The sequence below is a fragment of the Gigantopelta aegis genome, chromosome 3, assembly GCF_016097555.1.
Source record: "Gigantopelta aegis isolate Gae_Host chromosome 3, Gae_host_genome, whole genome shotgun sequence".
Taxonomy (NCBI): Eukaryota; Metazoa; Mollusca; class Gastropoda; order Neomphalida; family Peltospiridae; genus Gigantopelta; species Gigantopelta aegis.
The window spans coordinates 61356606-61377927 of record NC_054701.1 but is presented as its reverse complement, the minus strand read 5'-3'; the positions used below and the strand labels follow the sequence as shown (position 1 = coordinate 61377927).

General features: G+C 41.2%; 1 protein-coding gene across 2 annotated transcripts in view; it reads right to left on the bottom strand.

Annotated features, from left to right (window-relative positions):
- Window positions 1-21322, bottom strand: part of LOC121368380 — a 109785-nt gene that overhangs the window by 35428 nt on the left and 53035 nt on the right. For both annotated transcript variants that reach the window (XM_041493073.1, XM_041493075.1), the window contains exons 2-3: window positions 7871-8429; window positions 5401-6162 (exon numbers count right to left, since the gene is read on the bottom strand). The gene's annotated coding sequence lies outside the window, so the exon portion shown is untranslated. The remainder of the gene's footprint in view (window positions 1-5400; window positions 6163-7870; window positions 8430-21322) is intronic.

Below are 21322 nucleotides of genomic sequence, written 5' to 3'. Positions count from 1 at the left end.
GAGTCTAGCAATACTCGAGTACTCGGGCACGGGCCGAGTCTAGCAAGACTCGAGTACTCGGGCACGGGCCGAGTCTAGCAAGACTCGAGTACTCGGGCACGGGCCGAGTCTAGCAATACTCGAGTACTCGGGCACGGGCCGTGTCTAGCAAGACTCGAGTACTCGGGCACGGGCCGAGTCTAGCAAGACTCGAGTACTCGGGCACGGGTCGAGTCTACTAATACTCGAGTACTCGGGCACGGGTGGAGTCTAGCAAGACCCGAGTATTTGGACACGGGCCGAGTCTACGAGTAAGTACTCGAGTACTATCAAGGCACGGGTGAGAGACTAGGGTCTCCACGAGTACTCGAGTACTCGGGCACGGGCCGAGTCTAGCAAGACTCGAGTCCGTTCACAGTGGGCACGGGCCGGGTCTCCACAAGACTCGAGTACTCGGGCACGGGCCGAGTCTAGCAAGGCCCGAGTCTGTTCACAGGGCCGAGTCTAGCAAGACTCGAGTACTCGGGCACGGGCCGAGTCTGGCAAGGCTCGAGTACTCGTTCACAGGGTCGAGTCTAGGGTCTCCACGAGTACTCGAGTACTCGGGCACGGGCCGAGTCTATCAAGGCTCGAGTCCGTTCACAGTGGTGAGTGACATTAGGGTCTCCACGAGTACTCGAGTACTCGGGCACGGGCCGAGTCTATCAAGGCTCGAGTCCGTTCACAGTGGTGAGTGACATTAGGGTCTCCACGAGTACTCGAGTACTCGGGCACGGGCCGAGTCTATCAAGGCTCGAGTCTGTTCACAGTGGTGAGTGACATTAGGGTCGCCACGAGTACTCGAGTACTCGGGCACGGGCCGAGTCTAGCAAGGCTCGAGTCCGTTCACATTGGTGAGTGACATTAGGGTCTCCACGAGTACTCGAGTACTCGGGCACGGGCCGAGTCTATCAAGGCTCGAGTCCGTTCACAGTGGTGAGTGACATTAGGGTCTCCACGAGTACTCGAGTACTCGGGCACGGGCCGAGTCTAGCAAGGCTCGAGTACTCGGGCACGGGTTGGTGAGTGACATTAGGGTCTCCACGAGTACTCGAGTACTCGGGCACGGGCCGAGTCTATCAAGGCTCGAGTCCGTTCACAGTGGTGAGTGACATTAGGGTCTCCACGAGTACTCGAGTACTCGGGCACGGGCCGAGTCTAGCAAGACTCGAGTACTTGGGCACGGGTCGAGTCTAGCAAGACTTGAGTACTTGGGCACGGGTCGAGTCTAGCAAGACTTGAGTACTTGGGCACGGGTCGAGTCTAGCAAGACTTGAGTACTTGGGCACGGGCCGTGTCTAGCAATACTCGAGTACCCGTGCAAAGAAAACAAAATCGAATGCGTATAATGCAATACAATGACATGACATGTCATCCATGTTCAACGCTGGAATTAAGATACGTAATGCTATTTTACTTTATTCTTTAGTCTCATTATCACTTAGTGTAAGTGTCGGGTATTCGAGTCCGAGTCGAGTACTCGAGTCCAATATTTTGACACAATAGGCATAGGGAACATTATAAAATTCGGGATACTGGAAGGTACAAAATATATATTCTTTAAATACTATTACTACATAGATTCCCAAAAGAGTAATGTCTCTCAAGACAGTCAAATATATTCCACTTCGACCGCAGTAAATGTCTTGAGTGCATAGTGAAAGTGTGTTTTGTTTAACGATACCACTGGAGCACATTGATTAAGTAATCATCGGCTATTGGATGTCAAACATTTGATAATTCTGACTCGCAATCATCAGAGGAAACCCGCTACATTTTTTATAACGCAGTAAGGGATTTTTTATATGCACTTTCCCACAGACAGGAAAGCACATACCACGGTCTTTTGTCCAGTTGTGGTGCACAGGTTGGAACGAGGAAAAACCTAATCAACTGAATGGATCCACCGAGGTGGTTCGATCCTGCGACGCAAGCACTTTACGCGAGCACTTGAAACCGACCCAGCTATGCAAAGGTGCGTATTGTTAAGCGGTTTAAAACGTTTTATCTTGGTTTAATTTTATATGCCGACACATAAGGAGGGTTTAAAATAAATAGGAAATTTTTTCAAAGATAACATCTTCAAAATTAAACGTATTATGATGATATAGCCTATCTTCGTATCTATCCCCAAGTGAAATTAATAAACGCTTCCCTAGTCCTGAAACGATTAGCGTATAAAGCAGATATTTATGTTCACAGATTCCACTTCCTCGTAAACATAAAATTCCACCCTTTTTTTAAACTTTGGCAAAGCAGTTCATGAAATATTGCTTAAAATGAAATTTAGAAAAGTCAAATACGCCATCTTGAAAATGGCGGCCACCTTGGAATTAACTGGGTTGATCCTTGAACACTCGGACCAAAATTGCTCTACCGACACCAGCATCCATCTATAGTGCGAACAGAAAACTTTCGCATGAACTTGAATTGACTGTTTTGACGTTTGCTTTGTTTAACGACACCACTAGAGCACATTGATTTGTTAATTATCGGCTATTGGATGTCAAACATTTGGTGATTCTGACACGTAGTCATCAGAGGAAACCCGCTACATTTTTCCTAATGAAGCAATGGATCTTTTATATGAATTTTCCAACAGACAGGAACGCACATACCATGGCCTCTGATATACCAGTCGTGGTGCACTGGCTAGAACGAGAAATAGCCCAATGGGCCCACCTGAGCCTCGATAAATACCGATTAACACAGACTCGGTTGATATTTTCCATATTAAAAAAATACTCGTGACGACTCCTCTGCATATAATTTTCTTACAATAATCCTACAATAACCATACATTGCTGCCTTTTAGAAGTAGACTGCGTGGCGCCAGCGGGTATTCTTTCTTCTCTGTTATTGCTTCAGTCTCTGCATCTCTCTCTCTCTCTCTCTCTCTCTCTCTCTCTCTCTCTCTCTCTCTCTCTCTCTCTCTCTCTCTCTCTCTCTCTCTCTCTCTCTCTCTCTCTCTCTCTCTCTCTCTCTCTCTCTCTCTCTGTGAGGTGTCGTTAAATCAATTTATTTCATTATTCAGAATTGATGGCGGCAGCAGGTGACTTTACAATGGAAGTTATTTAAAGACACGTACTCCCGCTTCCTCGCGTATATGCATTACTTTGACAAAGGCCCCAACACGAGGAAAATTCTACAGCTAGTGGATCGTAACAGAGATGTGAGACCACAGATTCGTTCTAAATTAAATCAGTATCGTTCCTGGATCAGCGAATATTTGGACGAAGTAGATGACAACGATACCGATGATGATTGCAGTACTGACGAAGATGATGAAGAGAAATGAACACTAATAACATCCATCTGTTGCCATTGCATTTTAATCCAATGTGTGTCCATTTTATATACGTGTTGTAGAACAAAACTGATGTTTATTTGTCACTGTTACATGTGGTATTTCACTCTTCTTCGTCTGTGAAGTTAAATGCAATAAAAACAGTTAAGTGGTGGAGTGTGTTTTTGTTATTTTTTGTTTTATTTCGAGAGTCGCAGATTTTCATGGTTATTAGGGGCAGGACGTATCCCCGTGATAAAACGCCCGTTTGATGCGCGGTCGGTTTGGGATCGATCCCCGTCGGTGGGCCTGTTGGGCTATTTGTTTGCTCCAGCCAGTGCGCTACGACTGGTATACCAAAGGCCGTGGTATGCGTTATCCTGTCTATGAGATGGTGTATATATAAGATCCATTGCTACTCACGGAAAAATGTAGCGGGTTTCCTCTCTAAAACTATATGTCCAAATTACCAAATGTCTGACATTCAATAGCCGATTATTAATAAATCAATGTGCTCTAGTGACGTTGTTAAACAAAAACAAACTTTGACGGTCAGTTTGCAGACCATAAAGGCGAATATGTAACAGGATGTCGTCTGCTGCTCAAGACGGGCACGCGCCGGTATTTCTTTTGCAGTTTTAGTTCAGACTCAATTACCTGTTCACCTGTTGGTGAAGAGTTCTCATAAACACTGTGTGGTCTTAATAAAATACTTTTGAATGTGGTCCAACAGTTGTGATATGGTTATCAATAAAGGTCATAATGCTTTGCAGTTTGAATAGAAAGCGATTCATCGTTCATCATTTGTACTCCTCTATTATTAAACGAATGAATGAATGGCTGAACGGCACTTAAAAGCACAAAGAAAGAGTCGACTATGTGTCACAAAATTACAAACAAATGAAAATCACAACACACGCATTTTGTCTGCCGTTATTAAACTTTCACTTTAAACCAAACCATACCAGAATATGTTCTTTTCATAATATGTATATGATCACCAGGCGCGGCACAGTATAAACAAATAGTGGTACGGTTCGAGTTTGCCAGACTATCCTTTCAAACCAGTGAAGTATATTTTTACAGATACAACAAATATACCCCCCCCCCCCCCCCCCCCGACACACACACACACACACACACATACACACACACAAAGGTGGCCGTACCGTCTGCAAACATCTGTAACGTTTTCTGCTACTTATTTTTGCTCGAGAAATAGGGTTTTTTTTATGGCTATTAATTATTTTTGGTGTCGAAGTCAGTAGAATAAAAAAAACAAAAGGCACTGTGAAAAAACACCCACGTGTATGTCCACTGTGAACACAAAACCAACAACACAATAGACGTTATACATGAAAAACAAAAAGAAAACGCCAGTTGCTTGCACATGTTAGATGAAATAGAGATGTGCCGTTGCTCAAGGCAGAAGTCTGTCACACACCTGCACACGAAGGTCAGGCTCACATCAAGGTCACACACCTGCACAAAAAGGCTCAAGGTCACGCACGTGCACACCAAGGCTCAAGATCACGCACCTGCACACCAAGGTCGCACACCTGCACCAAGGCCATTGTCTCCTACCAAAGACACATGATCACGGAAAAGTAGGTCATGGCACCCGGTAGGCCTCCTTACTACTAATATTTAGAATATTAATTTCGAGGTGTTCTGACGTCTATCGAATTTTCCAGAGTTCTGACGATGCTAGATATTTAATTCAATAATGTAGTAAAATAATATTCTTAGACCTAATGAATCTGCCGAGTTTGTTTATTATGAGTATTGACAAATAGCACACACAGGCATGCGTGCATGAATGTACGAACGCAAAATCAATTCCATTTTTCATGCCCATTAAGATAATTTTTTGAATTCTGTATTTTTAATGGATCATTCTGCAGTCAGTGATACACAACAATTAAAACGTGTTGTAAATTATACATTACACGATATATTATTTTAAATTATAAAATTGTCATAGTAACACAAAATGGCAAATACAAAAGTGTCAAACTACTCAAAGTACATTATTTAACATTCAATATATTTTCAGATAGTATTCAAATTATGTTATATACAGCATTCATATTTACATTGTTGTCCTTTACACTCAAACGGAAAGTTATTGCTATGACAGTATGGGCAGTCTGTCGTGTCGTGAAATATAGAATATCAAACATCTGAATTTGGTAACATTATGTCTTATATGATCCTCCTCTTCTTTCATCAATATTACTTGCCTTTCCAATCCTCCCGTAGGCTTTTTCTTTACAAAATGCGTTTCAGTTGTATCACCGTACGAACTGCCATTAATTCCACCAAATAAAGATCAACCCATGAAACGATTTATTGCTAAGACAGTTGGAATTGCTGACAGTTCATCTTCCTCGCGGCGAAACTGTTCAGCACGACCAGCTAGGTAGGGACGACTTGGCATTGGGTTCAACACGGCCAACTAGGTAGGGAAGACTTGGCACGAACTCTTCACTGTCGTCATTCTGTCCAATACGGTTAGCTTGCTTGGGACGACTTGACACGAAGTCTTCAAAGTCGTCAAACTGTTCAATATGGCCTGCTAGGTAGGGACGACCTGACACGAAATCTTCATTGTCGTCAGTCTGTTCAATACAGCCAGCTACGTAGGGACGACCTGACACGAAATCTTCACTGTCGTCATCGCACGACCGAATCATCTTGACGGATGTATCATGACCATCGATTGGCTGTTCCCATCCAGCCACTTCCTTGAGGTGTGTATCAGCGTGGTTTATTGGTTGTCGTCCACTGCTCGACTCTAGGGCAGATCGCGCACCTCTCATCACGGTCGTCTGGTCAGGATCTTGATGAAGTAATTGCTGGAAGTAATGAATGATATACAATATTTATTACCATGGCCGTCCAATAGCTTTCATAATTTAATTGTTTGGGGGGGGGGGGGGGGGGGGGGGGGTTCTATAAATTTATAAAAACAAAATATACTTTTTTAACAAGGCAGCATATTGTAAAGCGTCATTCATCACTTTGTAGCCAAATTGAGTGTAACATAGGTATAGGATAATGTCCTCAATCTCAAGATTAGTAGCGCTCGTGGATCTCCGTCCGGCATAACGGACCCAAACGAGATTTACCCGCGCATCTAATCATGGCATTTTGGACATTATCCTCTACAATAAGCTATATAATTTTTCTTCCGCTGGGAGTATGACACCCAATGTCATGTTTGGGTTTTTCCAATGACTGGATTAATTTTGAATGTAGTATTACATTAATATTAATGTTTAAGAAACTTATACAGCAGAATCACATACCGGTGTATTAATGCAATTTATAAATAGGTACACTTTAATATAATACAAGTTTGTTGTTTTTATCTTTTGCGTCAACAGCATGCCTGTTTGGGTATGGTCATGTTATGGTTTGTTACTATCTTCCATGGACTATTTGTACAGAGATATACAATTTTAAACAATAATTCCTTTGTAGTCAATATTATATCCAGAAGATAACAATAAATTCCATATTAAAAATGAGTTTACATCAATAACAAAGACGTTTAGTGGGTTTATATATTTTATATAGCATAATGTTATAAAGACATTCTAATGATAGCTCATTTTAATTGTCCTTTAACAACACTTAACTTCAAATTCACTTTAAATGTAGGACCTAAGTAGTATTTAGCAGGCCAGTGTAGATTTGTGTGCAATAAAATCCCTGAAACAAAACATTTGAGTATGTCAACCTAACCTTCAAGTAATATTAATGGTGGAAATTGCATTACGTAATGTAAAACGTGTTACGTGAGACCCCAACCCTCTTTGCTTTTAGTTCTGTAATGTATATTCCACCAACTTGCTTTTACATTATTTTTGCATTGTCCATTTTAATAAATATTTTATAATCTGTTTTATTTAGTCACTCTATTAAAGTGACAGACATTAGTTCTTAAACACTACGACGTATTTTTCACTATTAAAACCGTTTTTGATCATTTAAATTAGAAGTGTCTACATTTTATTATTTAGAATATTAATTTTCGTACACCTGAAGTAGTTCTGGTCATCCAGGGTTTTGTAATACCCCAAAATGCACGTATCATAATTCTAAAAAGGCACGCTCGTCTGAAAAGTAATGGTTATCGAGACAAGCTCTAGTTAGTTGTGACGGTATTTCCCCGTTTAAACATAACATACTTTTAGCTTCTCTCTGTTATATCCTTATTCAGATGTGTTGCAGGTTTGTAGATTAACTAAACTTAATGTCAATTTTCATGGGTTGAAACTAGGTTCTGGTCCTTTAATAATCCCAATGAAATATTGCTGTTCAGGAAATAGGGCATATATATGCATGTACATGGCCAGCTAATTATTGTATATGTTTACTATTCATGGGATAGTATTTAATAATTTGGCCTTTGGTGCATGTTAAAACATAGCCACCTACAATCGCCCAAACGATTATGACGCTATTGCCCATTTTTGTTCCACCACCAGTTATAATTATATTTTACTGGCTCTTACGACGTACATTGTTTCTCAGCGTATTAACTGCCCGATAACCTACCTCTAAGTCTTCCGCTGGCTGTTCAATCCTTGTCCTCGTCTTCTTGGGATTATGCAATAAACAGATGCAAGATAGGGTAACGAAGAGCAGACAGAAAGCTGACACTCCTGCAATATAGGCCTCCGTCTCGAAAATCAGACAATATCTGTTCTGTTCTAAAGGATAGTTTCCCGTCCCAAATGGGCAATCTTTTAAGCATTTGTTGTTGTAGATAACCCGACCAGCGCCCCAGCATTGCTCTTCGTCGATGCAGTCAGTGTTGTTCACCAGACCTGGATTGTGAAAGGGTGAAGTTGACGGGCAATCCTTTATGCATGTGTTGTTCCATGTCATCCAGCCAGCCTTGTGGCAGTCTTCACCCGAGATGCATACACTGCTGTTTGCGAATGTGGAAGTTGGACATTTCTTATAACACTGGCCTTTGTAACATAAAGGTTTTGGGGCCTCCATGCAACGGATTTCCATACAGTTAGCCATAACAAAGGTATTGTTAATTGATTGTTTCTTTACGAGTGTGTTTATGCTCTGTCTCTTGTACACGTGTTGGGCGTAGTAGGTACTGCAAACAGAGAGAAAACAAAACTGACTTGTAGCTCACGGTATTCAGTAATTCTGTATTTCATATTTACAATAAAAGAGGGCAACTGTCCAGTACAAAAACCAAGGACAGGGATGACCTATTTAAAGACACCCTTTGAAGCCCAAAATGTCCCAACTGCCCAAGATGTTCCAAATGTGATATCTTAGGCCGGTGCTCAGCCCAAGATGTCCCAAGTCTAAACATTATGTACCACGTCGGCCCAAAATGTCCCAACAGCTGAACAGTGTGTTGAAGCATAACAAGAAATGAATAACAGTACATAAAAAATGTATGTACGTATGTATGTGCGTATGTTTGTACGTATGCATGTATGAATGTATGTATGTGTGTATGTATGTATTTAAGTCTGTATTTCTTTTACTTATTTTCCTATTATGTTATGGTTTGCTTTTTATTTTTATTATTGTAGGGTTGGGAGGGTAATCCGCTGGTTTCAGTTCATTTGTTTTCTTTAGTAAATTAACTTCAGTCATTAGAAACAGTGTTTCTAGGAATAAAAAACTAAATAACATTTTGTCAAAATATTTCTTCTTTGTTAATTTGTTCTTGTTAATTATAATGCACACACAATCACCACACACACAGACGATACAAGACAACACTTGGAAACATTCACTCTCAATCCAGATCAAGTTCACTAATATTAAAATATTTGATTTTTCAACATTATACACAACAATCGCCTATGAGAAACTGAAGAAAAAACGCCATTCCTTAATTAACGGAACAGTTGTTACAAAGAACGGGGAACGAAGATGCATGTCCATTCTTATCTTCCACGAATCTGGACAATTCGTAAAGACCGAGAGTGAATCCAGACTAAAGTATACTGAGACAGACATATAACTTTACTCTTCGCTATATTGACGAACTTATATCATTCAATAATAGGAGGATTATAGATTACCTTCCACTGAAGTACTCACGAGTGTTTGAAATAAAAGAAACATCTGAAAGTATTAGATCAGTTTCACACCTCGGTCTTGGCATAGAAATTCAAATCGGCACTCAATCTGATTAAAATTAGTTCTACTGGTCTACCAGTAGATCTAACAGCATTGCATGAACTCCCATATATATATATATATATATATATATATATATATATATATATATATATATATATATATTGGTAACATCTGATATCATCACTGTTGTGACAGTGATTCATGAGTGCATGTCATCACAGTTGTACTTATTCCAATACGCTCTGTCCTGTGCTAGTTTTGATTGAGTAAACATCTGGGAGTGGCAGTCATCTTTGTGCAAGAATGATGAAATCTCCAGTAAAGGAACGCCTCGGAATTGGCTCTGCTCCTACAGACGAAGCACTAGCTAGAGAATCATGGAATCAACCACTATTTTATACAATTTTGCCACTGATTACTCCTACGGCATAGCAGAAGTGGAAGGATTTAGCTCAGTTGGTTGAGGGTTTGCCTGTGGTGTTTGCGTTGCAGGATCGAACCACCTTGGTGGATCCATTCAACTGATTGTTTTTTCTCGTTCCAACAAAATCACAACAACTGGTCCAATGCCGTGGTATGTGCTTTCCTGTCTGTGTGAAAGTGCATATAAAAGATCCCTTGCTGTAGCAGGTTTCCTCCAATGACTACGAGTCCAAACCAGATACAAATACAGGCGCGCATGAACACACTCACATACATGCATCCATCCGTCCATCCGTCAGTCCATCCATCCGAGGCAGGACGTAGCTCAGTGGTAAAGAGCTCGTTTGATGCGCGGTCGGTCTAAGATCGATCCCCGTCGGCGACCCATTGGACTATTTATCGTTCCAATCAGTGCGCCACGAGTGGTATGTCAAAGACCGTGGTATGTGCTATCCAGTCTGTGGAATGGTGCGTACAAAAGATCCCTTGCTATTAATGGAAATATGTAGCGGGTTTCCTCTCTAAAACTCTATGTAAAAATTATCAAATGGCATCCAATAGCCGGTGATTAATAAATCAATCAATGTGTTCTTGTGGTGTCGTTAAACAAAACAAACTTTAACCATCCATCGATCCATCCATACGTACGTACGTACGTACCAACACAACCTACCTACATAACTATATACATACCTACATGCATAAATGCATACATATATACGCGCGCGCACACACACACGCGCACACACACACACACACACACACACACACACACACACACACACACACACACACACCTGGGGCGTAGCCAGAGAGGGAAAAACGCCGAGGCAAACCTATACTTGTAAAATAAATATACTCAAAGGTAAAAGTTATTGTGACATGGATTGTTTGGAGTAATAAATTTGTGAATAGATTTATGGACGTAAACCAGAGAAAATGTGCATGAAACAGCTCAAAGAAATGCACCAAGCATTTGTTGCAGCGATTACATGCTTTGTGGAAGAAACATTGAATATTCGGGAGAAATGCTGTCCATTGTTCATCATAAAATGTCAGACATTCAGTCGCAAATCATTGCCACTCTGTGCAGCCTTCAGAAGTCCAGAAGAAAAACTCCATTAGTGAACTGTTTGATGCAATTTCGTCATGCCACACCTCAGTGAAAATAACAGATGGCCAGTCATAGGGATGCTTGAATCTGGGACCTGGCAGCGTGACGTCGCACGTCAAGTCAACGTCCACAGAAACATCATATGGCACTTATGGCAACGATATCAACAAAACAACCAGGTCAGGGACCGTCCCCGTAGCGGCCGACCACCCGTGACAACCCCTCGCCAAGACACATGGATCCGAACCACGCTGATCCTTCCTCAGATCTGGAATGGCATTCCCAGGAACTTTCTCCAGCGTTTAGTGGCCTCAATGAGACGACGGTGCCAGGCCTGTATCAATGCTCAAGGTGGACACATTCGCTACTGACTGTGTGAACTTCGCTCTGAACCCCCTCTAGTGAAGTGATGTGCTCACTGTGTCGCCCTTTTCATGGACTATTGCTCGTTTCGCTCTGAAGCAATTCTGCGAATCGTCCCCTCTAGTGAAGTGATTTTGATTATTTTGGCTACATGATAATTAAGCTGGATTTTGATAAATTCCCTCTAGATGGGTTTATCCACCATAAGAACTTTGAAAAAGAGCTATTACAATACACTATACACAATAGAGCTCAAATTGGCCAATACATATGCTTTTATTTTGCGCTTCACTGTGGCGTCAATTTTGGACATAATTTTGCCAATATCTATCATTTGAGGCACTAAATAGATTCCAATTGCGTTGTAACCTCTCTAGATGGATTTAATGACTATAAAATATTGAAAAAAGATGTATTACAATAGAAAATCCAACTTAAACTTGCGAACATACGCGTGTTTTATACTTTTGAGTTATGGTGGCCTCCATCTTGGACGCCATCTTTAAAAACCCAAAACGCTCAAAGATGCCAGCTGGGCATCATTCAGATTCTGATTGTACACTACTTCCCCTACCAAAATCAGCAATAACCTGCTTTGGGGGTATTTTTGCAAGGTTAAGGGGAAAATGCCTACTTGGCTACTGGACTATTGTTAATTATAATGCACACACAACCACCACACACATATAGACAATACAAGACGACACTTGGAAACATTCACTCTCAATCCAGATCAAGTTCACTGATATTAAAACATTTGATTTTTCACCATTATACACAACAATCGCCCATGAGAAACTGAAGAAAAAACTCCATTCCTTGATTAACGGAACAGTTGTTGCGAACAACGGGGGAACTGCGCAAGATGTCCCACTTGGAACATCTTGGGCCAGTGTTCGGCTCAAAATGTCGCAACTGGGACATCTTGGGCAGTTGGGACATTGTGGGCTTCTACAGACACTTCAACGCGTCACGGTTAATCAGAAACTGCATTTCATATTAAGGTAGCAACTTTACGACATTCATAGAGCAGAGTAAATCGACATTATTGTTTTACGAGGACCCCCCCCCCCCACCCCCCACAAACAAACAAAAAACACAAAAAAACCACACAAAAAACACACAACAAAAACAAAACAAAACAAAAACACAAATACAAACACAATCACAAACAAAAACAAAAACAAAAACAAAAACAAAACAAAACACCCCCCCCCCAAAAAAAAAAAAAAAAAATATAAAAAATAATAATAAAAAACCCTAAAAAAACCCCCAAACAAACAAACAACAACAACAATGAAAAAAAAAAAAAAAAAAAAACACGTTTTAACATAAAAATCAAATATCAAAATTATTTATTAATATACAATTTTAATTTTGAAGTGTCCTTGAACATTAGTTCCAAATGACACGAAATCATAACTATTCTTTTAACAACCATTTGCCGGTATTTATTATTCCACTCACTCAATAGGTTGAATTTCGGCATGAGATTTAGGTGGACTTTTAAAATTCTTAAAACGTTACGTAGGCCTATTTATTCTGGGTCGTATGAACTTGCAATATCGGCCTTGGACCCATTTTAACAAAACATACAGGGATACCGTACTGTCACTTATACACGTATATGCACTGTTAAAGTTTGTTGTTTAATCATCGGCTATTGGATTTCAACCATTTGGTAATACTGAGACAGTCTTCAGAGGAAAACCGCTACAATTTCCCTTTATATGCTCTTTCTCACAAACAGGACACCACATACCACAGCTTTTGATATATCAGTTGCAGGCCCCCCCCCCCCCCCCCCCCCCCACACACACACACACATTTGCGTTCCTCTCCAGCAAAGCTTTTGGACTAGTATACATATTCAACGATATTTAATGCACATTATGGCTTACTATCAACAAATATATTGTATATTTAATTAATAAAACAGCAAACGTGTGACGACTATTATGCATAACGGGCGCAACCATTTTGCTGGATCCCACTAAATTCGCCGTTTTGTGAGCAGGTAGTTATGTACTACTTAAAATGCGTCACTTCGGGACTTAGTCTTAGAACTGAAGAAGGGAACAGACAAGTTTGTTGTGTGCGGCACTCCCAGTCAAGCTCGTGATAAGACAAGACGTTGTTTCATGTTATCTCGACTTGACCAACCCACATACACACACCTGGGGTGGGGTGGGGGGGTGGGGGGGGGGGGGGGGGGGGGGGGAGGATAACTAGTTACGTGAATCTTCCTTAAGTTCAGCCAGCAAACGTTTCGCTAACGTTCACGAACTATTTCATTGGTTCCCGACGTGGCCATTTGGTTTACCGTGAAGCGCATAAACCAGTCTACCGGACGTGTTTTTCTGCTGGGTCTGGCTGAACGCAGCTCTGTTGGGGAATACCGCGTCGCGTACACCGGGTCACGAGCAACCGTGACCTTGGTGTACGGCGAGCCGGAACCGAACAGAGAAAGGCGTCGTCGCCCCCAGCCCGACATGACAAAACAGCGTAGCGGAAAGAGCCCACTCAACCTGCTAACACCGACGAGTCGACCACGCCAGCGGCGGTTCTGGACACAGCAATGTGCGAGGATCCACCGTTGATTCATGCATTGTCCCCTGATCACGCGACTCCGGTGATACCTCCTGCACCAAGGAAGGCTCCCGTAAGGTCGCAGGTCCGACCGTTAGCAGTTGTGAAGAGGAAGGCAACCACTCAGTCTAGTGGAAAACCAGACGAGTTATATGGCGTCAGACATATGGTTAAGGACCACACATATATTGAGAGATGTAACCCGCTGTCGCCAATTCATGGGCTACTCTTTTCGATTAGCAGCAAGGGATCTTTTATATGCACCATCCCACATACAGGGTAGTACATACCACGGCCTTTGATATACCAGTCGTAGTGCACTAGTTGAAATGAGAAATAGCTCAATGGGCCCACTGACGTGGATTGATCCCAGACCGACCGCGCATCGAGCGAGCGCTTTACCACTGGGCTACGTCCCGCCCCCTACCAGCAAGAGGTCCTGTTGTTAGACATGGATAGCCATACCATGCACAGGATCATCAAGATCATCTTCGGCCCAGAGTACATCACCATCCGGAAGGTCCTGTTGCTAGACATGGATAGCCATACAATGCACAGGATCATCAAGATCATCTTCGGTCGAGAGTACAGCACCATCCGGAAGGTCCTGTTGCTAGACATGGATAGCCATACCATGCACAGGATCATCAAGATCATCTGCGGCCCAGAGTACAGCACCATCCGGAAGGTCCTGAGCACTGACAACTTCAAGACCTTCCTCCGAGGCTTCTCCACCAGTCAACCCATCACTTCGCCGTAGACTTCAACCATCCTGCCAACCTCCTTTGCCTCCCGTGAGTATGGACTTAAGACTTTAAACTTGTTGGCCACCATTTCTAAAACTTTGTGGGGGGTTTTAACTAGTCTGATGCCCTTTGTGTTTGGCAGTCCGTCTAAGTTGCTCAAATCATCTTCAAATGTTTTACGAGCACTCTAATGTTTTGTCTGGCCTTCAAATATTTGGCCAGACATGTCATTCTGAACTTGGATTCATTGGGGTTTTTTTAATTCCGCCCTCCTCAACCTAATTAAAATTAGCTCCACTATTACATGTGGATCTAACAGTAGCCCGTTGGAGCTCATGTCCAGTTGACCTTTCATTCGACCAGTCAAAACCTTACTTGCAAAATCATGCCAGTGATTTGAAAAGAATTTGAAAACATTCGGGATTATGCCGAGGGTATACGAAATGATTCGGGTCAATTACGAAGTATGCCGGAAACTAATTTCAATATAAAAGTTTATATAAAATTCGTTTTAAGACGAAAAAACCCCCAACTGTGATGGTATAGCCATAAAATCTGTTTATACTAGTATACAATCCAGAGTTTATTACTGCATTTTTGCCCCTGCTTTTTAATGCTGAAATATACCAACAAGTTCGCCTATTGCATAAATAGTCTCGCCCGATATTTTTAGAATGTGTATGCTCCCGAATAACTCTATAAACGGCGAAGTGTAATTGGTCGATAATTGAATTGTTATTTATAGATGAAATGTCACCTGGACATGGGAGTCCACGCAATGCTGTTAGATCTACCAGGGTAGACCCAGTAGAGCTAATTTTAATCAGATTGCGCCCACCTCAAACTTACCCCTTCCCCTTCTGTCCTGAAATTAGTTAGAGGTTAAGTCTGAGATGGGCGTGCCTCAACCTTTATTGGATATGGGCACGTTAATAGAGTTCCCGTTCCAGACAAGTCTGTTGATTATTGTAGAATTATTAAATCAGACATGTGACGCAATGTTCTGTAATAATATACATCCCAGTCATCCAGAAATAAGTATACATTATTTTTCTATACAAAATAAACCACCAATGTCAAACTGGCTACAAAACAAAATTAAATAACTGTCCAACGATGGATCATGTTTAGTCCATGAAGCAGTGGTATAGTTCAGAAACCTACACACTGAAATAATAAAATGACAGTTGTTTAATTAACTGGTCTTTTCTTTTAGGCGATGCCTTCACCTGCGATTTCTGTTTGGCAGGTGTGTCTTAGGTAATTAGATTACTGCTGTCTGGCCATTTGTTTTACCAATCTGATATGCTATGACATGTTCTAATATTAGTCCTTGTTTAATGGTATGGAGAAAGTGTGTTATCAGCATTTAAAACATAGCTCTCACGTCATCTTTGTTATTAGTGTACTTTATCTGGGCTACTGGTGTGTAAACGACTCCAGCTTACCCTTAACTGTCCACTATTTTAAGAATAGACACGTATAGGGAAAATAATGGACATCTATTGTTTACTTAATGGACAGATGCACGTACTGCAGCACTGCTATGTTTCAAGTAGGAGAAAAGTCTGAAACTGTCTATTCTGTGAGAGGGGGTGGGGAGAGATCATTCTCGCCCCTCACGAAATGGACAGTTTGAGGCCTCTGTGCTTTACCGTGTCACTATATATATATATATTGCTCAAGGAAATTAAAACGTTCTCCAACAAATAACCTATAAACTCTAAAATGCTAATGTACATTAGCAACCGACATTATTATGTAAATACGTCTGTAACCATCTCAGTTAAGTAGACTGACCCATCTCAAAAGACCAGTCACGTATTTTTTATCTGGAGACCTAAAGATATGTTTAACAAGCTTATTGTTATGTAAAACAGAAGGCACAATAGTGACCAAATTTTTTATTATGCCTTTGGTAAAGTTTTTCTTCAAATTATCACCTTTTTTTGCATAAAACTTCAAATTTGTCTAAAATATGACTTAGCACACTATAAATATGTCAAAAGGACAATGAAAACCAAGGTCTTTAAAAAGTAAAGCTTTCATGTTTATGGAAATTAAATACATTAACCCAATATTGGCACATGTTATTTGTAATATAAAAATAAATTGCTATTAAAATCTAAGTTCAGGTTACCCAGATATATTAAGAGCAGTTGTATATGGCAAGTTGTATATGTAAATAAAAATATTCAAATCTTTATAGTACGAATTATAGGCGAAAACTAACTTTTCCTCAGTGGTAACTTTTATTGAAACTCCATTCAGAGCCATGCACAGTAATTATTGTCACGGTCAAGGTCATTGTGAACTTGCATGGCCGAGTGCTGGCTAATTAATCAAATAGTGTAGTTTAATTTAATTATGCACTGAATATGTGCTATACCAAACAAAATCACACAGACGACCATGTTAACGTTTGTATTCAAAACCACTATATGCAATATATCAACCAAACTATCAACCGAACTTTGACCCAGCCGTAACTTAAAATTATCTAGACATAATATTACTACACCTGTCACGAAATAGAATCGCCCCCTCAAAATCCCCCCCCCCCCCCCGGCGAATCTATTTCGAAATAAAACCTCCCCCTCTTGAAATAGAATCGCCCCGACCCATGAAATGAAACCTCCCCCTTAAAATATTCGCCCTCTTAAAATGTTCAACGATTTTACTCATTTTTAGTTATTCTGTCATTTAATGACCAATGTTTAAGTAAATTATTGTTGAATGGTGGTGAAATAAGGGAACATAAACATATTTAAATCACCTCTTTTGATATATACACTTGTGCATCACACACAAACACACACACACACACGCACACACACACACACACACACACACACAGAGAGAGAGAGAGAGAGAGAGAGAGAGAGAGAGAGAGAGAGAGAGAGAGAGAGAGAGGGAGATATGATACAGACACACACAGACAGTGTGACACACGCACAGATAAACACACGCACCCACGCACAGATAAACACACACACACAGATAAGTATAATTTCATTATTATTGTTTAAGGTCACATGTAGTGCACTAAAAGTACATATTAAAAAAGTTAGAACACTATATGAATGGTTTCTCACACCCACGTGAGGAAATCAGTATCAAATTTTAATAAAATGTAGAAAGTTTAATAGTTGAATCTTTGTTTCCTGCAAATATGTTCAAATACACAACTATCTGAGAACATGGTGAAAGGAAAAGTACAACATTTAATATACTTTCACACCCACGAACATTCCTGTCCACCTTGATTTTAGGTATACAATGTAGTAATTAGACGATATCAAGGATAATGACTGATACAATGTAACTAAAATTATTTAACATTTTCCAATATAAGGTAGGTAAAATGTTGTTCACCGTACGTCACTCATTCTCATGCGATTTTGACAACGTTAGCTGCTGCTCTATGTGAAGCTAATCTTACGCAATAAGAACTCCACTGCTGCCTCGGTTTTGATCAGCTATCTTGCTTCGTCCTACTATCCAGAAGACTATATCAAGAGTCCAAAGCGACATCTGCGAGAAAAGGCGAAGGTATTTACACTTGGAGACCGTACGCTATACCAAATAACACACAATGGAAAGCGACAGAAGGTTGTTATCGGAGAAGACGATAAAATGACCTTAATGCAATCCCTTCACGGTGACCTTATTGGGGCGGGGGGGGGGGGGGGGGGGGGGGAGTGTCACTTTGGCCAAAACGCGACCATCAAGAAATTATCTGACAGGTTCTGGTGGAAGACGATGACGGCGGACATTATTTTTGCCAACAATGCACAGATCGCATGTTGCCACCCTTCACCCTGTTCCGTTGAAAGGACTGTTTCAGTGGTGGGGGATTGATCTTGTAGGACCCTTCAAGGAGTATGCCATCGTCGCGACAGACTATCTGACGAGATGGGTCGAGGTAGGTGCATTAGAAAACAAATCTGCCGAGACTATCCATGCCTTTCTGTTGGGCTTGCTATACCAATACGGCACAACCGAGGTCTTGCTGCACGATCAAGGGCGGGTTTTTTGCAATAAACTAGTGCCAGAGTTGTGCGACATCATGGGCATGGCCCAAGCAATGACATCGGCCTATCATCCTCAGACAAACGGTGTAACAGAACGATTTAATCAAACCATGGTTACTCAACTTATGAAGCTGGTAAACGATGAGTGCAACGACTGGGATCAGTATATACAAGCCAACGCCTTCGCCTGCCGTACAAACCTACAGAGTTCTACAAAGTATTTGCCATTTCAATTGCTTTATGGTCAGAAGCCGCGACTTCCCATCGACCTAGAATACTAGGTAGACGATGCAACCTGTGATGTGAACATGGATGATGTCGCCACCAGAATGAAGCAGCTGACAGACCTGACCAAGCATCGTGACACCGCCCAGGACAACATCCCAGATGTCCAGAAGCGATACGACATTAAGCAGAGAGGATCCATATTTGAGGTAATTAATTTATTGTACGCCTTCTAGCTTCGTAGACATGCATTGTGCTGTAATACGTAAATTATACAATGACAGCTTGTAACAACTACATTGTGAATAAAACAGGGCTTTCTCAAGGTTCAGATCGATCTTTCTCAGTAGACCCATTTGCAGTTTGGGCTATTTTCCGTTCCAACCAGTGGTCCACAACTGGTTCATCAAAGGCTGTGGTATGTGCTGTCCCGTCTGTGGGAAAGTGCATATAAAAGAACCATTGCTGCTCATCGGAAAGAGTAGCCTATGTGACGACAGCGGGTTTCCTCTAAATAAATAAGTCAGAATGACCATATGTTTATTAAAATTAGTTCCACTGGTTAATTACTATTACCTGTGGATCGAACACACCCCGTTGGAGCTCATGTCCAGTTGACCTTTCATTCGACCAATCAAAATCTTACTTGCAAAATCATGCTAGTGATTTGAAAAGAATTTGAAAATATTCGGGATTATGCCGAGGGTATACGAAATTATTCGGGTGAATTACGAAGTATGTCGGAAACTAATTTCAATATAAAATTTTATATAAAATTCGTTTCAAGACGGACAAAAAAGAAACTGTGATGGTATAGCCATAAAATCTGTTTATACTAGTATTCAATCCAAAGTTTATTACTGCACTGTTCCCCCTTTTTTAATGTTGAAATATAGCAACAAGTTCGCCTATCGCATAAATAGTCTCGCCCGATATTTTTAGAATTTGTATGCTCCCGAATAACGCTATACAAGGCGAAGTGTAATTGATCGATATTTAAATTGTTATTTATAGATGAAATGTCACCTGGACATGGGAGTCTACGCCATGCTGTTAGATCTACTGGTAGACCAGTATAACTAATTTTAATCAGATTGGTTTGACGTCCAACAGCCGATGATACGATAACAAATAATGTGCTCTAGAGGCGTTGTTAAATAAAACAAACTTTGCTTTTTACTTTTCATTAAAGACGGCGCATATGCGTATGGTAGAAATAGATTATCATCCTCTATATAACACATTATATAGGGGGCAAATATATTTGGAGGGAGCAAGAAATAAATCAGCCGGACGGTGGTTTTATTTCGAAATAGAATAGCCGGTCGGCGATTTTCTAGAGGGGGGAGGCGGACATATTTCGCGATACCGGCGTCAAACCTTGGTAATATTATATAGCTGTGCACGTAGAGGAGGAAGGAGACACCAGCGCGTCGCTATATGCTGCTTAGAATGATTCAAATCTAGGTTAACTTACATATAGTAAACTAGGTTAGGTGTTGTTAAGCCTATGGTTACAGTTGGCTATGTACAGTTCAGGACAGGTCAGGTCAGGTCAGGTCAGAGTGTTTAACGTGCACATTTAGAACAAGATGTTGTAGCGCACGGCTGTCTTGGGCACAGGTGTCGGTCTCGGCCGGCTCTTCTGCCCAGGAAAGGAAAGGGTGGGGTGGGGTGGGGTGGGGTGGAGAGGTGGATCGTCTGCACTGGCAGGTGCAAGGGAGCACCAGCATCCCGACCGCGGTCGGTAATAGGCGGAAGGTGGATCATGGCTGCTATGGAAATGGTGCGCAGTTTGTATGATGGAAAATAGGCCCAATTATTGAACGGTTCGCCGAAAAATAAAGATGGGAGCACAGTTCTGGGAATTCGCTTCGTTTTTATTTCAACGAAAGAGGCGTTCGTAGTCTCTAGTTTGCAATATGGGGAGCAGGACTTTGGACGTGCCAGTGAAACCCAGCTAAAAACGTTAGAGAGTGTGTACAACAGGGCCCTATGTATTATTATTAGGGCCTCAGTGTACACACCCCATGACAGTGTATTGGCTGAGCTGGGTGTACTGCCGTTTACCCTAAGACGAATCAAGCAGGGTCTCAAATACCTTTATAAATTGAAAAAACCTAGTTACTAATAATCCTGTCAATAAGCTCATACCACTAAACATTCAATCAGTCAGAGACTCTAATATACCCATACTATCTTATCTAAATAAATTTGCCCAAGATTTTCGAGTGGCGGATCTACCCATGAGTGACTGGACAATCAAAATTTAAGTCCGGTGGTACACGTACAATTTAAATTATAAATGTAAACAAAACGAAAAGTAGTTTCCTTTCTGGTTTATTTAATTAACTTAGGATACTGCCGCCTTATTCCAATATTTTCCATT